The sequence below is a fragment of the Falco punctatus genome (genome assembly GCF_963210335.1).
Source record: "Falco punctatus genome assembly, chromosome: 2".
In the NCBI taxonomy this organism is placed as follows: Eukaryota; Metazoa; Chordata; class Aves; order Falconiformes; family Falconidae; genus Falco; species Falco punctatus.
Window position 1 is genome coordinate 298,209 of NC_137581.1, and position 16,204 is coordinate 314,412.

General features: G+C 49.0%; 1 long non-coding RNA gene across 3 annotated transcripts in view; it reads left to right on the forward strand.

Annotated features, from left to right (window-relative positions):
• Positions 1 to 3: 3 nt before the first annotated feature.
• LOC308058695 overlaps positions 4 to 16,204 on the forward strand; it is a 38,063-nt gene continuing 21,862 nt past the window's right edge. Inside the window, exons 1-3 of one of the 3 annotated variants that reach the window (XR_013925934.1) lie at positions 4 to 339; positions 2,042 to 2,156; positions 2,682 to 15,351. This is a non-coding gene — a long non-coding RNA (uncharacterized lncRNA). Of the gene's footprint in view, positions 15,352 to 16,204 lie in introns of all 3 variants that reach the window. The other 2 variants (XR_013925933.1, XR_013925932.1) reach the window with 2 other exon arrangements.

Here is a 16,204-nt window from a genome sequence, read left to right on the forward strand (position 1 = left end):
CTCCGTCACTGTGTGTCCCTACCCCCCACCCCACCTCGCCCCCGTCACCGTTTGTCCCCCCCCGCCGCCCTCGGCCTAGGCGCAGGCCGGGACGCGCTGGCCGCCTGTGGTGCTGCCGGGCTTGGCTGCTGCTGGGGAGAGAAGGGCAGAAGCTGGCTGGATGCCTAGCGCTTTGGTGAACCGCACCGCCAGCCCAAGAGATTCTTGTCCCAAGCATGGTGGATTAGATCAGGGGATGGGCGGCCATGCAGGATGCGGAGGGAGGATTCCTGCCGCAGCGTGACTGCTATGTTGGGTACTGGAGTTTTAAGAGGAAAAGATGCAAACAACGTGACGGAGGTAGGAGAAGTGAAGGATTTCTGGAGGACCTTTTCCAAGAGCAGGTGCAGGGCAGCATGGACGGTTAAGAAATAAAGGGAGTACGACACAGCCCAGGCTGACTCACAGTGGTTCAGCAGTTCAGTTATGTGCCACTGGTTCAGACACCCCGTGGAACGGCTTTGCTAGTGCCTCTTTGCTTTGCTGGCTGGCTTTGTGGGCTGCAGCTCCTGAGATGCTGAGCTCTGTAAAGCCTACGTATGAATCGGGGTGAGACCTTTTCTGTGTTGATTCCCTATCTGGACAGCAGAGAGGGAAATTCTCAGGAAAAGCACATTATGTATTGATACCGAGACCTAGGGTTTGTAGTGTTCCTTTGAGTGAGGGAAAATTTAACTACCGCAGGGTTTTGGTGGGAATTTCTTCCTGGTCTCAGGCTGAGGGACAAAAATACCCACCTGTGAGGGCATATGCTGTCAAGGGGTCTCTAGATGTGCTGGTGCTGCCTGATGTCCAGAAAATGGGGGACCTTTTGGGTGGATACCTCTGTGTCCGGACAAGTGCTTCTGTTTCTTCAAGGTCTTTTTCAGAACCTGTTAGCAATATTACTGGAGTTGGACCTAAATTACAGTTTATGGCTTCCTGCTAACAGATATATTACATGCGGCAGTGTACCTCAGAAAAGGCAGTAAATCTGCTTTTACTTAGTTTTACAAAAAGACATCAGTATAATTTAACGTCATTTGTGATGCAAATAAAGTTATATTAAACCAACAGAATATAGTTCCCTGTTTACTGCGTATCGCATTATTAATCAGTTGTTTGAAGACTAAAGGGAGATTTTAGGGCTTTTTAGAGCCCTTGTGCTAAAAGGCATTTTGTTCTCTGTTAATCATTGTCTGCCTCCTTAGCGGCTGAGTGCAGGGAGAACTTCAGTAGCTGAAAGCAAAGTCATTTCTAGCCATGAAGAGCTACATTGTGTGGATGCTGATTTGACTCTTGCAGCATGAGAAATGAGGGCTGATGTGGAACAGTTTCAAAATAAAAAGCAGTTTGTTCTTTGTACAGGAGTAAGCCATAGCAGAACTCCTCAATGAGCAACTGGGGATGTTGAAAGTTTACAGGGGCTTGTGGAGGGACTAGACAGGTTCATGGAGGAAAAATCCATTTGTGTTTGCTGAATATGTAGCAAAAACGTGCAGCTCAGAAAGTCTGGGCTGAAAATCCTCAGCACTAGGATGTGGATGAGGCAAAGCAAACCTTGATTCAGAAGAGACTTCAGATCTGCAACCCAGATGGGGCAGTGGGACGATCCTGTCCAGTGGGCTGAAGTAAGGCAGAAATATTTTTAAATTTTGGTTGCTGGGACACTGGTGGTTTTGTGATTAGTAAGTGCCTAGATGGGCCCTTGCACTGGTCACTACAACGTTGTGGTCTTGGACAGGTGGTAGGAAGACCTCAAGGATTTTTGTGTTTGTTTTCAAAGGCCTTTCAAACTCTCAGGGGAAAAGCAGCTTGAAATTGAGATATGTAACTAAATTCTCTTGAAAAACACTGTTCTGCTCTGCAAATTATCCATAAGCTGATGAATAAATAAAATACCATTTCTTTACTAATCTGTTTGACACTAAAAATGAAACTCAGTCATCTGCTGCCTTTAACTCATGATGAATTGTGAAGAATAGGGGAATAAAGAAATAATAGCAATCTTTTTCTCATTTAGGTGAGCACATTCTGTAGGTGTTTGCATCTGCTCAGATGAACCTGCCGCCAGTCAAGAGTCTTGTCTTTGAGTTCAGCATCTGCAGCGGCAGTTGGAGAATAGCTGCCACTTTGTGGTATGGAACTGTGTTCAAAACGAGGGAGGAAGGTGGGGGAGTCAAACTACTGAGCTTGATCCTGATGATGCAAAACAGAGCAAAAGGGAATTTCAGACAGTGGCTTAATCAGAGACCCCTGATTAACCCCTGATTAATCAGCAGCAGAGTGCTGCGGCTTTAGGAGAGAATATGAATATTGGTAGGCTGCTAGAATGCAAAGAAAGAGGTTCTTCCACCAGAACATGTTGTCCAGACTGAGGTGAGGAGTCTTCTCTCCAAGAGTTACTAGTGCCCCTGAGTTGTGTCATGAGGGTGTTTCCCCTGATCCTGCTAGCAGCCCTCTGTGTAAGGCTGTGTTTCTTCTGATGGCCCGCAGCAGGAAACAGCTTCAGAACATTGTGTGGGTCCAAGGAGGAAATAGAGGTAAATCATAGACATAGTGTGGCGAGAGAGGGGGTTTTCCTCTGAGCATTGTCTGGCTGTAGGAGGTACCATCAAGCCTTTGCCATAAGGAAATATGCAGAAGCCATATTGCCTTTTCAGAGGAAGCTCAAGGAAGCTTCAGCACCTTCAGAGACTGAGCTGAGGAAACCAGTGACTGCCTGGAGGTGTGTTTCTTCTGGCAGCGAGAGAAGGTTCTAAAGCACTTTGAAGTGACACAGGAAGAAACCAGAAAATTGTGCTCTTGTTTTATGACCTGCAGCATTAGGTTATGATGAGAGATTATGGAACTGCTTTCACTGATTTTTTTAAAATAGACTTAACAGCTACTGAATGTGCTCTGTTCGGGCAGCCTGATCCTTTCCTGGTGTGCATGTTTGGCTTCGGTGCCATCTTGAAGTCCCTCCCAGATAAGCATTTCTGCCCTTTCTACTGTGCTGTCATGCGTGGCTCAATAAAACAGAAGCATGAAGGTGTGGTGTGACGTGGCAGAGAGGAGATACTCGCTGGGGTCTGAAGGTGGGTGTCCTCTCCCTGCTGAGTGCAGTCAGCTTTCCATGGACATGGATCCTATAGACACTCCAGGGGGCTGGTTCTTGGCCTCTGGCTGCAAGCAGATCCACTCTGGGAGCAGACTGGCTCTTGGCCTCGCTCACCTGATGGTACAGTCAGTGCTGAATTTGTTAGTCTGCTTTCTTAATCCCCGCAGTATTGATTGTAGACAGTAGAGATTATAATGTATGGATGGTTATACACACTAGGGTCTAAATGCATGACAGAAATTAATTCAAACCGTGGTTTCATTTTTACCTTAGCTCAATTAGATCCTTGTTCTATGTCTTCTGAGGGTGGCATTCCTATCACCTGTCTGTCCTGTGTCAGGTGGTCAGTTACTTTATCTGTACACAGCACTCCCACCAAACACAGCACCAAACATTTACAGCATTGTGGGCTCAATGCATATTTTAATTGTTTAGGTAGACATTGAACTATCTGCACATCCTCTTCCTCACAGTGCCACAGAGGGCGCATTTAGGCCTTTGTTAGGATGTTGATAGTTACTCAGTATTTATTTAGTATTAACTGTCCCATTATCTTTGTCAGCTCATTATTTCACTTGTAATATGTTTTTCTGCAGTCAGTCCTGTGTTCTATAAGAAGCGGCCCCACAGAAGAACAAGGAATGCCCTGCCAGTCTGCTCAGGATAGTACTTGAGTTTGCAGCCTACCTGGGTCCAGCTATGGCAACACCTTTTGGCTACCCAGTGTGCCGAGGGGCCAACCAACACAGATTCCTTTGTGCCTCATTAAGAGGGTGCAGCCTGTGCAGCATTTCTGATGATGGGCTTTGCTGACGCTCACTGTGGGCAGGTGGAATTGGTGCACAGAATTAATTGTCTGAATCCATTGCAAGAAGAGAGAAACGTTTCAGAAGTGACATTTGTGCCCTAGTGTTTTGATGTGATAGCAGCAAGCTTCAGACGGGGATACATGCAAAGCATCTGTGCCAGATCACCGTACTCACTGGCTCGTCTGTCACCCTGCTGAGTCCAGTCGTTATGTTTTATAGCTGATATAGGTAAGGTGCAAAGACTGTGGTAACACATCTGGGCCCATCTGTATTTCCGGGTGCATGTTGCATCCCGGTGAAGTTTGGGAATTGCAGCTGCCAATGTGCCCTTTGTGACTAGCACCTGGCTAATTTCAAGCCTGTGCTGGTGTTCAGCAGTCTCTACTCTTGCTGCTTCTCAAAACCTGAGTACTGAGCAGGGCTCAGTAGCTGTCCTGTTCCCTGGAAGCTGGAATGGTCCCTATTTAAGTCCTTTTTTTAACTTGATGAATTCCTCCCAGGCCAGGTGAGCAATGGTGCTCTGAAAAAGCAAACCCCTCTGGGTTTCTATAAGGGAGCTCTGGACAAACCAACGAGAGTTGCGTCTCCTCCTGCAGATCCAAACCAGTATGTGGACAAGCAGGGCAGAGCTGCGTGCTGGGACCGTACCTCTCTGTGGCCATGCACCCTGCTCACCAAGCAGAGCAGCCAGGGTGCCTCTGGAAGCTTGCAGGCACCACTATGGCACCCACTCTGCTCACAGGAGCCTTGCCAGCCAGCAAGCAGAAACGGGCCATCAGCCAGCCCTGTTCAGGGTTACCAGGAGTACTGTGTGAGGTAGAAAAATCAAGGACATGATGGGCTTGGAGGGAGACAACCCGTAGACTTCATCCTGTACCATGCGTGCCCAGTGGTGCTAACTGAATTCAGCTTCTGCAGAAAGCAGGGTGCAGATTACTGCACCTTAAGAAGGACACGGAGCTGTTGGAGTGAATCCAGAGAAGGCTGCAAAGCTCATCAGAGGGCTGGAGCACCTCTCCTGTGAAGAGAGCCTGAGAGAGTTGGAGTTGTTCAGCCTGGAGAAGAGAAGGCTCCAGGGAGATTTTAGAGCAGCTCCCAGTACCTAAAGGGGCTGACAAGAAAGCTGGGGAGGGCCTTTTTACAAAGGCATATAGTGATAGGACAAGATGGAATGGCTTTAAACTGAAAGAGGGGATATTTAGATTAGATACTAGGAAGAATTTTTTTCTGTGAGGGTGGTGAGACATACGAACAGGCTGCCCAGAGCAGCTGTGGGTGCCCCATCCCTGGCAGGGCTCAAGGCCAGGCTGGACGGGGCTGGGAGCAGCCTGGGCTGGGGGGAGGGGGCCCTGCCCATGGTGGGGGGATTAGAACTGGATGGTCTTTAAGGTCCTTTCCATGATTCTATGAAGTGCAGTGCAGAGTGGGTTGAGCCATGGCAATCTGACCCCCTTGACACCCATTTTCCTGACCCTGGTCTGCAGCTTAACTCTTGAATAGTTGGGGGGTTTTTCCCCCTGGTTCTCAAGTCTGGTGTGATTTTAAGGCTCCTGTCTATCCTCTGTGGAGAATTGGGGTGACTGAAGGAATTCTCTTGATAACTGGAAAAGAGCTAATGCAACTCTAATCTTTCAGAAGGAAAAGGAGAGTCCAGACCGTTATGGACTGGTCAGCCTCAGCCTGGAAAGAACATAGAGCATATCCTCTTGTGATCCCTGTCTCCAAACAAATGAAGCACAGGAAGGTAATCGAGCAGCTGACATGGATTTGACCAACAGCAAATTGTGCTTGACCAAGCACAAAGTTAAGGCTTTAAGTGTTTTAAAGCAGCCGTCCATTAAATATTTTGTTTGTTATCTTCTTGACATCCATCCTGTTAACGTCTCATTAGATCTTTCAGTGATTGTTAACAGCTGTGGTGGTCAGGTTTTCTGAAGCAGTGGCTTAACATGTTCCTGGCACAGCTCAGTATTCGCACAGGCTCACCTCAGCTCCACAGAGGCACAAGGTGGGGTGTCGGGAGCATGAGCACTGCCAGAAATCTCTCCCATCTGTATTCCCCAGAGCACTAGGAGCTCCCCACACTACTTGTTGAGGGATAGCAGGGGTTTATGCCACTCCATGGCAAGGAGCAGTTGTCCTGGGGTAAGGCAGCGCAGAGTCAGCGGCACAAGAAACCTCTCTTCCTCAAAATACCACAGGATGGCCATCTGTACTGCCACAGGGATGGCAAAGAGGGACCATCCCTTGTGGGTGTGTGAAGACCATAAACATCTGCCAGGTGGCTGGAGGGTGAAGCTTGGTTGGGGGTCCCAGGAGCTTGAGAGAGTCGATGTAAGTTGCTGAGAGCAACTCAGTTGCTGAGAGCTAGGATGACTGCAGTGACATTTTAGGCAAATGAACTGTCTGACCCCTCAGTGTCTTTCTATAGTGAGGGTCCCCAAACTGAACACAGTATTTGAGGTGTGGCCTTTCATTCCCAGAGAAGTGAAATTGCCTGTGGGTGGCAAAGGGTTGAGAAATGCTTTTCTGAGTCCAGTACTGACTTCCGATTAGCTAGCTGACCGAGGGAATCCCAGTTTGCTCATTATACCAGCTTTCACAGGGAAATCAGTAAGGACCTCCAAACAAGCTAGGGAACCTTCTGCACCATGGCTCATGGTCCCTGTACATGAGGTCCTGTGTCCTCTTCTGCTGTTGCTGAAGTGCTTTGTTCTCTCTTTTTTGGTGTAAATGTGCGACTGTTCCTGTGGCTCTTGCAGCTCTGCATGACTCTAGTTGTGAAGTTACAGGTTGTCATTAAGTACTGAAAACCTGGTGAAGTTAATAGCAATTGCATGAACTTAGACTAAACTTTGAGGCTTGTTCAAATAGTCCAAGCATATAGTACAGCTAAAGGCTCAAACCCCGTCAGCTCCAGTCTATCTGTGAAGGTCTGTGGGTCACATAGAGTCCTGAGCAGGTGGAGACAGCCAGAGTTCTTGTAGCCAAATTGCAAACTGTTTTCCCATCTTAGGCAATTTTTTATTTGCCCGAAGTCCAGTATATTGACCTCATATAGACTCTCAAGTCCTTCCTCTACTCATTACTATTTGAGATATTGAAACCTAGCAGGTTTAAAAGTTAATTTGCAATTGCACTTACTCCACAATATACTGAAGGCCTGCAGAGAGAAGGCACAATGCATTCTCTTCAGATGATTTGCAGCCCAGGCACAAAGATGCAGTTAAGTAGGGCAACAGCGACTGAGCAATCAGCAAAACATGTTTCAGAGAATCACAGAATAGTGTGGGTTGAAGGGAGCTTTAAAGGTCACTTAGTCCAAGCCCCTGTCATGAGCAGGGTCATCTTCAACTAGATCATGATGCTCAGAGCCCTGTCCAACCTGGCCTTGAATGTTTCCAGGGATGGGGCATCTACCACCTCTCGGAGCAACCTGTGCCAGTGTCTCACTGCCCTCAGTGTGAAACATTTATTCCTTATATCTAGTCTAAATCTCCCCTCTTTTAGTTTAAAATCATTGCCCCTTGTCCTTTTGCTACAGGCCCTACTAAAAAGTCTGTCTCCATCTTTCTTATAGCCCCCTGTAAGTACTGAAAGGCTGCTCTAAGGTTTCCCCAGAGCCTTCTCTTCCCCAGGCTGAACAGCCCCAACTCTCTCAGCCTGTCTTCACAGGAGAGGTGCTCCAAGCTTCTGATCATCTTTGTGGTCTCCTCCATGTCTTTCCTGTGCTGAGGATTCGAGAGCTGGACACAGTACTCCAGGTGGGGTCTCACCAGAGTGGAGTTGAAGGGGGAGAATCACCTCCTTCAACCTGCTGTCCACTTCTTTTTATGCAGCCCAGGATTTGGTTGGGTTTCTGGGCTGCGAGTGCACATTGTTGGCTCATGTCCAGCTTTTCGTCCACCAGTATCCACAAGTCCTTCTCCGCAGGGCTGCTCTCAAACCCTTCATCCTCCAGCCTGTATTGATACCTGGGGTTGCCCTGACCAAAGTGCAGGTTGTTGCACTTGGCATTGCTGAACCTCACAAGGTTCACAGGGCCCCACTTCTCAAGCTTGTCCAGGTCCCTCTGAACAGTACCCTGTCCCTCAGGCATGTCAACCACACCATTCAGCTTGGTGTCATCTGCAGACTTGCTGAGGGTGCACTTGATCCCACTGGCTGTGTCACTGATGAAGATGTTAAACTGTATTATAAACGTAGTATTACAGAAAGCTTTTTAGGGTAAAATACAGCTATCGCCTTCAGGACGGTTGGCATGCATGGAACTGACATCACCACAGGTCCCTAAGCCACACAACCTGCTATCCTAGAGGAACAGGGGAGGATGGAGTGAAGTGGGGACACCGCGGCCAGGCTCTGCTGTGCTCCCTGCAGGATTGGGAACCTGATGGTACCATATAGCCAATAAGCTACATAGAGGCTGTCAAATGGAAAATATATGAGATGTCTGTTGATGGGCCAGCAACTGTGGTGAAGATGCAAACAGGAGCCTCATTATCTGTGAGAGAAGGTCGGGAGCTCAGTCCGCTCAGCACTTCAAGAAGGGACAGTTAGTACAGATGTAGATGAGCTCAAGAATGTAAATAAGGAGCCTTCTGATGAGGACATGCTAACTGCTAAAAGAAAACAAACTGCTGAAGAGATAAGACTCAAGGATGTTAGGGTAAAGTAATTGTGGTAGTGGGAGATCGAGATCGCAACCTCCTACTCAAATGGCCCTCCCGAAGAGAGTGAATCCCCCGCTCTGGGAGCATGCCCAGTAAATTTAAAATGAACTGTATATTTAACTGACAGTGAGAGAACTTTGCACCAATCACAATCAAAGAATGTATGACTAGAGTCACCCAAGCTCCACCTGAGAGTAATGAGAAGTAAAAAAGTGAATAAATGAGGGGAAAAGTGGGAAAGACACCACCAAGAACAGGTTAAGGGAAGATGCACCAAGACTGACTCCTGGGACCGGCCAATGGGCTAAGCCTTTCTTCTCCCCAGCTTGGGACACCTTGGGTGAGACTTAAACTAAGTGCTAAACTCTAGAGAGTTACTCTTTAACAGTTATAGCCAGGCTGTATTGTTCATAACTTTTCCATGCATTTTATACTTTATAACATTTTATAACATCATAACATTGCATGTGCCTTTTTGCAGACAGTCACTATCACCAGCGATCCAAAACCCTGTCTATCTGTTGCACAAATAAAACTGCACTGTTAAGTAGCTGGTTGTCGCAGTTTCTCATTGAACGCGGCCAAACCCTACAGTGTGGCTGTGCTAGTTCATGAGCACGGCTGGACTGGCAGTGCAGACTGCTATCTGTGTATCCAGAACCGTGGTCGTTTAATAGACACATTAAATGCGACTGGACTGATAGTGGTATATTCCATCCCCTTTAACACAACAATCATGCCACATCAAGGCTGGGGATGCCGGGTGGGATGAATGCAGCAGGATCAGGAAGGGTGCCATTAAAAGCAAATATCACACGCTAATGGCAGAGCAGGTTGAGAAAACATCTTGTCACGTCAAGTAAACAAGAGCCCCTTGCTCTGAGATGGTTAACACTTCTGTGTTTCAGTGCACATGGTTTATGTTCCTGGCTGTTGCTGCTGTGGCTTACAGACATTGAGTGTAAAGGGACAGATTTTAGAGGCCATGTGAGGCGAGGCAAGTATGAAATGAGCAGAAGGTGAGGAAAACAGGAATTCACTCAAGTGTTTACAGGGTTTGATATTGGTATGTGCCCTTGCCAGCTGTTTCCCTGTCACTGTCTCTCATAGCTTGTCTTCTATACCAGAAGAAATAACATGCTCATCCTTCAGTTATCTCCTTATTCTAGGCTAAAAAGTCAGACTCTGTGAGAGACCTCTGAAAAGACAGCATGTGCCAAAACGGGGCTGCCTAAGAGCAAGACTTTGGCCAAAGATGCAGCTCAATGACCACCTTCTTTGCAAAGTTGTTGTCAGAGTGTAGCACCTCTCCATGATGAGGCACCTGTGAAAGACACTTGGTTGGATGAAGTCGGGTGTTGGCAGAAATGTCCTGCACTTGGATTACCAGAGCCAGGGCCAGTGCAGCCTCAGCACTGATGTTCCTCTTGGAGGTGACAGCATATCAGAGAGGTGTTGGGTCTGGCTTGGTCCTGCTGAAAGATCTGCCCTTCTTTCCAGTTTGCACCATCCGTCAGCACTGATAGGGATTGGGAGCATAAGAGCATTGACTGCAAAGAAGGTGGAAAGTGGGTGGATGTGCTTGCACAGGCTTTCACATGTGGGTTGAGAGGGGGATGGCTCTCAGAGACTGCTGCCTACTGCCAAGCCTGGAAGTCTCAGAATCACAGCATGGTCGGGGTCAGAAGGGATCTCTGGTGATCTAATCCAACCCTCTGCTGAAGCAGCTTTCCTTGAGCAGGTTGCACAGAGCCACGTCCAGGCGGGTTTGAATGTCTCCAGAGCAGGAGACCCCACAGCCTCTCTGGGCAGCCTGTCCCAGCGCTCTGTCACCCTCAAGGTAAAGAAGTTTTCCCCCATACTCAGATGGAGTTTCCTGTGTTGCAGTTTGTGCCCACTGCCCCTTGTCCTGTTGCTGTGCACTGCTGAAAAGAGCCTGGCCCCATCCTCTTGGTACCTGCCCCTAAGATATTTGTAGGCATTGATGAGGTCCCCTCTCAGTCTTCTCCAGGCTGAACAGCCCCAGCTCCCTCAGCCTTTCCTCATCAGGGAGATGCTCCACCCCCTCATCATCTTGATAGCCCTAAGTCTCAGCTGAGTTAAGCCCAGAAAGCTGGACCTTGAGAGGGTGATGCCCTGGGGTGGTCCTGGCCAGGCCAGCTGGGGACTGTGTTTTACAGATTTCACCCATGCAATGAGGAGGGTCTGGGGGGAGCCTAGAGGTCTCTGAATGGGTGAACTCTGGTTTTGCTTTAAACATTGCAGCGTGGTGCAGGTATCTTCTGGATGGGGTCGTCACACAGAACCAGTAGCTGAGCTGTGGTCTGCTCACAGCTCTTTGCATTTCAGCAAGTGACTCTCACTGGTAGTTGTCATGGTCCACCAGCTGCGATTCATTTACCATTTGCTTAGTGACACCTCCTTTCAGCGTGCCCTCGAAGCAAAATCCTTCAGTTTCCTATTGATGCGCTTCAGGCAAACTCACTGTGGCTCTTAACCCGGCAAAGGGAACCTGCTGAGCATTGGCGGAGGTGCGGCAGCTACATGATCATTATCTGTTTGTCTGCTGAATGGTTCACTCAACAGTGAACACATGCAGGCAAAGGGACATTTATCTGGAAGGTTTAGGAAATTAGAGACTGTCTAGAGATCTTTACAGAAAAAGATTGCATCTCCCTGAAAATTTCTTGAAAATCTTAAAAAAGAAGCACTGCTGCTATTTATGCCAGTGACCCAACAATCCAATTTCAAATTCATATATAAAGCTTTGCTGAAAAGTTATTTGCACTTACCATGTACCCACGTATCAAATACTGCAGAAACACCATATTGCACGTTTATCATTCTTCCCTAATGTGTGTCTGCAAGGAAGCCCCGGGCAGACTTGATGTCTGAAGTCAGGGGTAGCACAGAGAAGAAAGTGCCGTGGATGTGCACTGAATATAAATGTGAGGGAAATTAACAACCTCTGTTGTAAGGAAAGCTCAGAGTTTCAGACCCTTTCCAGTACATAACTTGGCTTATGTCTTACAGTTGTACACAATCACCTCCCTCAACCTGCTGGCCACGCTGCTGGTGGTGCAGCCCAGGACACAGTTGGCTTTCTGGGCTGTGAACACACATTGTTAGGCCATGTTGAGCTTCATGTCAGCCAACACCTCCAAGTCCTTCTCCTTAGGGCTACTTCTAATCCATTCTCCACCCAGCCTGTATTTGTGCTTGGGATTGCCCCAACCTAGGTGCTGGACCTTTGTTGAACTTCATGAAGTTTACTCGGGCCCACCTCTCAAGCCTGCCAAGGTCCCTCTGGATGGCATCCCTTCCCTCCAGCATGTCAACCGCACCACTCAGCTTGGTGTCATCAACAAACATGCTGAGGGTGCGCTCGATCCCACTGTCTGTGTCGCTAACATCATTATTGGATGTTGTCCTCAGAGAAGACATTGAGGTTTGCCAGGACTGAGCAAGTGTGGAGCTGGAGGTAGTCTGACTACTTGATGATTATACCACTAGTCATGGGTACCAGTTGTGGTAGCTTTTGATATATTGTTTTCACCAGTAGACATTTCTCTCACTGCTGTGCAAATCATGGCACTGCAAGTCTGGTTGTGCAGCAATGAGTGCTCGCTCACAGGTCTCAGTGAGCTGTGGAAGATGCAGGAGTACTACATTGACACCTTAACACTTTTGATGACAGCTTTGGTCATCTTTGGTTGCCCACTGGGTTGACAGCTTGGTTTGCCCAGAGAGGTTGTGATGTCTCCATCCTTGGGGATATTCAGTGTTGGGACATGGTCCTGGGCAACTGGCTCTAGGTGGCCCAGCCTGAGCAGGAGGCTGGACCACATGGACCCCAGAGGTCCCTGGCAGCCTCAGCCATTCTGTGTATCTGTGAACTTTGCAGTTCTCCTCAGCAAAGGTTATTTTGGAATTGCCAAACCTTGTTCCTGTCCTCCTAGGGACTGACATCTCATCCTGCATGCCTCCTTCAGAGCTGTCTGCCAACATGCTGACTCATGGGCCTCTCCTAAAGTCCTTTCTCCAGCCTTCAGCCAGGGGCCCAGCCAGCTGCATGGGCTGGGATGGAGGGGGGCGGGCAGACCCTCCTGATGCTGACTGTGGATGGGCACCAGGGCATGGGAACAGCTGTGTGAGGCAGCAGCTTAGCAGCTGGGACTGTAGAAGTGGGTGCGGTGAGCAGTGGGAGCATGAGAGGTCTTACACCACGCCTGCCTTAGCACTGCCTTCCCAGCTGCTCTGACCACCTCCCCAGCCGCTCCAACTGCCTCCCCAGCTGCTCCTACGATCTTCCCAAGCACTTCAACCATCTCCCAGCTGCTCTGGCCACCTCCCCAGCTGCTGCGACTATCATCCCAGCTGCCTCCACCGAGTGCCCAGCTGCTCCTCAGCTCACCAGCTGCTCTGACTGCCTTCCCAGATGCTCCCACTGTTTGCCCAGCCAGTCCAACTGCCTCAGCCACTCCAACCTCCCCAGCCTCCTCCTCAGCTGCTCCCACTGCCTCCCCAGCTGCTGCTACTACCTCCCAGCTGCTCTGACCACCTCCTAGCCACTGGACCACCTCCCCAGCCACTCCCACCACCTCCCAGCCAGTCCTTCACCAGTAATGCTACCCAGAGAGCAGCCCATGGTGTTTCCTCTGTGAATAGCTCTAGAGCTCAGCAGAGCCAGGCAGCACAGGCACTCCAGGCACTGGGGGGCTGCAAGGACAGTGTGTGGCTGTTCAGCGTGAGGATTTATCAGATCAGATACTAGACTGTCTCTTGGATCCATCCAGCTATACTGAGTGTGGGGATTAAGCCAAAGGAGAAACAAGAAATGAATGTAGCAGGCACAGACAGAGCAGCCGGCCAGGGATCACCTGAGGATGACAGTTGCTCTTTGGCTGGAGTGGTGTTGCCCAAAGCACGAGCCAGCAGCAAGGACTGGCCCAGTGGCTTTGTGCTGCTTCTGTTGCTTTGAATAAAAGATGTTTTTCTCTGAATAAGGAGTAAAAGGTTACCCCTTGCAGGCTGTTCCTTCAGAGGTCCTCTAGCAGTGACACAGCTGTAGGGAGGAGCTTGGGGGTGCTTTATGAAAAAAGACATTATTTATGTGAAAAAGCACTTGCCTCCTTGCTGCAACTAGTCTTGAGTTGGCCCAGATGTAACCTCAAGCCATTTGAAACTGCACTGATTTGGCTTTTGAATGCTGCTTTGTGTTCCACTGGAAGGTAAGCACTGATTCCAGCGTTATGGCTGGGGAGCATCTTTACCTATTAAACCCAGGTGAGTAGTGCTCAAACTGCTTTATGCAACCTTCTCTGAAAGAGATTCTTTGATAGAGGAACCCTCATTGTCCTCGGTGTTCTCATATGTGACAGTGTCTCCTTTTCCTCATTTTCCCAGGAGACCCATCTCAGGTACAGCAGGTTGCACTGGTGGTACTGGGGGCCCCAGGAGACCACTTCTCATGGCAGGACCTGAGTGTGGTTGGAGGTTAAGGGAGCAGAGATGACCAGTGGTGGTAAACAGCAGGCTGCACCACAGGCAGGTAGGAGGATGGTGGTAGGACTGGCAAGCAATGGCAGTTGAAGTTTGATGATGAAATGAGATTTTCTGAATCTCATTTTGCACTGTCCTGATAGCCACAATAGCAATGCTTCTTTTATCCATCTGCTTCTCAGCTCCCAGTGTTTATCCTGCATGTCTCCATCCTCTCTCTCCATCTTCCCTCTCCATCCTCCCTCCCTCCCTCTGTCCCAGGAATTAAGAACCATGTTTCAAGGTGACTCCCTGGAGCTGTGATTCGCATTCCTGGATGGGTCCAGGACTCTCCAGGGGACACTCAGGAGGTCAAGCCTCTCTGACTTTTCTGGGCTGTCACCAGCGTGGCACCAGGGTTTGTGAGCATTTTCCCCACACTTTCCTAACTGCCCGGATGTGGAACTGATGCCTGAAGCTCCAGGGCCTGCAGTGATTGAGAAGCCTCGGTCCCCTCCCATGCCTTAAGGCCCTAATTATTTTCTCTTTGGGAGATTAACCGGAGCCTTTATTCCCCAGAGCAATTAGTCCTCCTTCACTCTTGTGCTTTCTTTAGGAAGATTTATTGGGCTAATGTGCTGGTGTTGTGAATTAGCCCAACAAGCCTGTTCTTAACAACCAAATCATAAATTTATCAGAGAATAAGGGCATCTAAGACATGAGGTGGCCTGACCAATCTCTGAGCCCTGCTGGGAGCTTCTGCTCCCTGTGACACTCCTGCTGAGTGATTGCCCATCAGCAATGGCACAGTGAACAGCTTGTGTTTAAAAGCCTTCCCTCTTAATCCCTTCCTTAAGCCCTTCTGATGACAGCAGACAAGCTGTCTCAGTACTCAATCTGTACTCAGATGTGCTATGATTTGGGTTTTTGGGGGGAAGGAGCTCCCCAGCAGCGGTGCGGGGAGCAATCCGTGTCCCCTTGGTCAACAGGAGCTGGTGCTCCCTCGTCCTGTGCTGCATCCCCTGCCACACTGGGGATGGGTACCCCAGCATTTCAGAGCCGTACCAAGACTCCTGATTTTTTTCCTCCTGATGAAAGTTCACAGAAACTGCAGCGTCAGAGGCCAGCTGACCAAACTCATCTTGAAAGCAGGATCAGGGCTTTTTGTCCTTTTACCTCATCCCCGCAATTCCAAGAAGGAATCCCCTGGTCTCAGGCTGCAGGGATGGAGAGTTGCATCTCCTGGCAATGAGACTGCTGCAGCAAGGTAAGAGCAGCCATTAATCACCGCAGAGGTGTCCATGACCAGAGCTATTATTGCTGCTGTGGTCTGAGTGCAGCGAGACAGCATGGCTACTGCCTGGCAGGGGAGAACCTGCCTGGCACAAGCAGTGGTGCCGGCAGAGCCGGTGGTTATCCTATGGCCCTGGGTGGATTCCTCAGTCAAGCCAGTCGCTCTGCAGCACAAAATATATGATGCTTCCCAGCATCAAAATATATATGCACCCCAGATACATGCTAGTGGCAATTTCATTAATTACTTCAGTTTCAGGGTGCACTTGATCAGCTTTATCTCTTCATCCAACTTCTCAAGGTCAGTGCTTTTCAGATAAATCTTGGAATTACTGCTCCCATCAGGAAGCTCAATTATTCTACATTGCTGCAGCTGACTAAGAAAACTCCTCATACCCTCCCCGCCGCTTGCAGCCCTTGTGTCATGGAAAGTTAACTTGCCAGCCTTCAGATTGACCATGACACCTCAATTTCCAAGTGCAAAGTTTCCAAATGCATAAGCATTTATAGGTCTGACAGGTTGCTTGATTTCAAGGTGGGGAGCTGTCCCTGGGACATGTCTGCTGAAGGCACCCATGTGTGTGTAAGAGGGGGAGAAACCTGTTTTCATCACCTGTGCAGATAGGCAAGGCAGCACGACCTTTTCTAGAGAGGCAAAACCCAATCTCAGCATCTCTTTGCTGGTTTGTTTTGAATAAATAAACTGAATTTGCAGGGGAGGACCCTGATGCCTTCATTCAGCTTTTCAAGCTGAAGCTGTGGCTCTCCTGTGCAGCTAGCTCAGTGTTGCAGTTTCCCTGGCTGCTTTGGATGTGGCCAAAGTGCAG